Genomic DNA, 3,885 nt, shown 5'->3' with positions numbered 1-3,885 from the left:
CTTGACTCCTTTCCAGTCGTCCCGTTGCATTTGTCAATTTTTCCAGGGCTTCCCTCATTGCGATCATTTGAGGGTCTTGCCATTGTGGAGGACTCAGTGGTGTATTCGTTTCATGATGGTGGGTGTGAGATGAATTTCTGGAACTTGAGCTATGACTCACGGCTCTTGAAATTTTGTGGAGCGAATGAGACTATTTTTCACAATTAGGGCCCTCGTTCTAGCGCCAAACTGTTGACGTCAAAATTAGCAAGGATAATTTTGAACCAACTTTAAGAAAAATGTGATTTATGCTTGAAAAAGACCACAAAAATATCTTTTTAAGTGTGATTGTGTCATAAGTCGTTATATGAATTCACTTGCCTTTTACTAGAGTCATATCCAACTATTTATACATAGTTTAGCCGAAATTACATCAAATCAGTCTAATCAGCAGCAGTGCCAAGCTCGGAACTCGGGTCACCAAATTCTCTTGTGATTGGTCGATGAGACCGGTGGTCATGTGTCAATGTATTACCCAGGTAATGATGACCTACAAGGGGTTGGAGTTCGAGGACTTGGAATTGGTTGTTCCGAGCGGCGATGATATCACCTGTGGCAAGTGTATCTGATTGATAGGGTGATGTGACATGGGGTAATCATGATATTTTTCTAAAATAACGACGGGTTTGTTCGACCTGGGAATATGGGCCGAATTTACATTTAACCGAGGTGGGGTTAGCGAACTGTTTTCATTAGGTCGGAGTTCAGATGTCAACAAAAGTTAACAATTAATTTTAAACATACATTTTATGATACCGCTATTGTTTAGCTGCACACTTCATTAACTTTATCAAAATCTACTAAAGTCCTAATTTTATCTAAATCAAATGGGGGCTCCCTCTTAGTATTCTTTTTCACATAATTTAGTGCTATTTGTGTCAGTCTTCCTTATTCCATCTTCTTAGTTTAAAGTCCATCTCCAACGTAGTTAAAATTGGGTCTTTTCAGCCTTGTTGGGTTGGGCTCTGAAAATGGGCCTCATTGTCGAGCTTGGAACTGGTCTTATCCCAACCTAAGAAAACATAACCAAGAAGGTCAACTATAAATCGCTTTCAATCTTTTCTTTTTCTTGGTGTGCATGTTAACTACATCATCCCCTGTTGGTTTTATTAAAAATTAAATTTCTAATGAATTTTGATAAAATAAATTGATGAAATATGTGATTAAAAAGTTAATAAAGGTTGTAGATTATATGTATCGTTAAAATAATTTTGACTTTGATTTAAATTTGTATAATTTTTTTCTAGCTAAACCAAACAAAGGATACATAGAGGGAAAAGCGTTGCGACCATGTCCCTGAAGTCAGAATAACCTAAAATCAAAACAAAATAAAATTAAAAACACATTTAAATAAATATTAATATTATAAAGAGAGAAAGAGAGGCTAGGAGACGTGTGGTGCCATTGGTTAATCATGGATTTTGTGGGCTCACATGATCCATATCAATCTCTCTCACCAATTCTCTGTCCACATGCCTGTTGTGTCACATACATTTTAGCTCAAAAAACCCTCATTGATAGAGAGAGAAACAGAGAGGAGAGAGAAGTGAAAATGTTTGTAAAGTATTTAGGCAAAATAAGATAATGTTAATGCAAGAAAGAGGATGAAATTGTTATGCAGTCCATGGCCATTCAGTATACTCCTCATTATTATGCATTTTCACTGATATAGGTTGATAGAAGTAGACACCCTCAAGGACAAGCAAGGCAGATCACAGCACACCGATGCAAGGCCATCGACCCTCATAGGGCGTTCTACCATTACACCCAGGGAGCGCTCTACCACTACATCTAGGGAGTGCTCTACCACGACCCCCAAAGGACGTTCTACCATTACACCCAGGGAGCGCTCTACCACTACGTCTAGAGGGCGCTCTATCGCTATCCCAAGAAATCATTCTACCACTAAGCGAAATCCTCAACGGGAATGATATCCCTTGTCCAAACACTTAGCCATAAAATCTTTAATGAATCGACAAGGTTACATGGCCGCTGATACGGGTACAATCTTCAGACGGGAAGTTAAGGACTCATCACTCAGAACGTGGGTGTAGTGGGAATACCATCGTGGGACACGTGGCACCACAACGCCCAGCGGTTACCTAGTGCCTAATATCTATAAATACCCCCGGATGAGACACAGGTAAGGGAAGATTTTTTTTTGACCTCCCATTCTCGTTTTTAGCCATCTGATTTTCAAATATATTTTTTCCAAGTCTGAAAACTAATTCTCACGCCGGAGGTAAAACGGGGGAGAAAGCCCCGCCTTCATTTTTCAGGTCTTGCATACTTGACGGAGTGGTGGAAATGCCAAACATTACCGGATAAACAGAAGGGTGTTGAATCACCGCCTTTCATTGGCGCCGTCTGTGGGAAATTTCATTTAAACTAAAAAGCCATGTCAAGAAGATGAACAAGAAGTGATACTCGCCTGGTTGGGAATACGGCGGAGACGGAGTCGGAGTCAGTTGCAAGGGGTCATGAACCACCACCGCCCCCGCAGTATGTGACGCAGAGTCAATTCAGCGCTTTGGAAAACCAGTTGGCAGCAATGATGGTGCTTTTACAAGACCAGTCGCAGAGAACCACCATCCCTCATTTAAGCCTGACGGAAGTGACGAATCAACAACCGCCTCTAGCGCCACCCGCGGTTGTCTCACCCACCTCTTCGCGGGGAGCGGGAGACGCGGGAGCCCCAATGACCGGAACTCAACAGCCCCCACAAACCATGGTAGACCTGGAACGAAAGATGGAAGAAATCATGTCACAGAAGATAGACGATGCGTTGTCCAAAAGGAAGGATAGGCAGAGACAGATGGTTTTGGAGGAAGACCCGTTCGCCCTAGAAATCATGGCGGTCCCTTTGCCTAAAGGCTTCAAACAGCCCATGATTGAAGCCTATGATGGAATCACGGACCCGCTTGACCATCTACGAACCTTCGTGGATCTAATGAGACTTTATGCCGCCCCGGACGCCGTGATGTGCCGATCCTTTCCCCCCACGCTCAGGAGGGAGGCTAGGGACTGGGTAGCAACCTTGGCCCTGTGCTCCATCAAGTCATTTGATGAGCTCTCCAGGAGCTTTGTGGCTTATTTCCTAAGCAGCAAGAGGAAGAGGAAGACAGCCATTGAGTTGATGCAGGTCGTACAGGACAAAGACGAGTCATTGCAGGAATACTTAGCCAGGTTCAGCCGGGCGACTCTTGGCATTAGAGACCTGCAAATGTCCGCAGTGGTTACAGCCTTGATGAATGGAATGCGAAATCGGGCCTTTAAGATGTCACTCTCCAAGAACCCCCCGGAGTCGATGCATGACCTATTAAAGAAGGGAGACAAGTATGTCGATGCGGAGGAAGCGGAGAAGGTAACTAAAAATCTCAGGGATGGAAGGGAGACGGAAGCTAATAAGCGAAAAACATATGACGACCAAAAGCGCAATGATAAAAATAAGCCGAAAAGTGAACGCACGAGCAGGGGTTATGTCCAAGACCGGTCAGTCAGGCAAAAACGAGAGGAGGTCAAGACACCAACCCCTTTGAACATTCCACGAACAAAGTTATTGATGGAGATACAGCACATGAAGGAGCTCGAACGGCCCAGACCAATGCTAACCCCTTCGGGCAAGAGAAATCAAAGTAAATACTGCCATTTTCATAGAGATCACGGGCATGATACCAAAGAATGCCTACAGTTAAAAGAAGAAATTGAGCGCCTGCTGAGACGGGGGCTATTGGCAAAGTATGTGAAAAACGACAAGGGCAGGCAAAGGGTCGAAGGTATACCCCCACCAAGAGCAGGAGTGATAAACATGATCATCGAAGGAGTAGCATCGGGCGGCGACTCAAA

The 3,885-nt window shown here is 43.8% G+C and overlaps 1 pseudogene; it reads left to right on the top strand.

Annotated features, from left to right (window-relative positions):
- The first annotated feature begins 1,532 nt into the window (after positions 1-1,532).
- Positions 1,533-3,885, top strand: part of LOC111408721 — a 12,462-nt pseudogene continuing 10,109 nt past the window's right edge.

This window comes from Olea europaea, chromosome 14 (assembly GCF_002742605.1).
Source record: "Olea europaea var. sylvestris chromosome 14, O_europaea_v1, whole genome shotgun sequence".
NCBI lineage: Eukaryota > Viridiplantae > Streptophyta > Magnoliopsida > Lamiales > Oleaceae > Olea > Olea europaea.
Note: the sequence above shows the minus strand (reverse complement) of the source record. Positions and strands in the feature narration are given on the sequence as shown.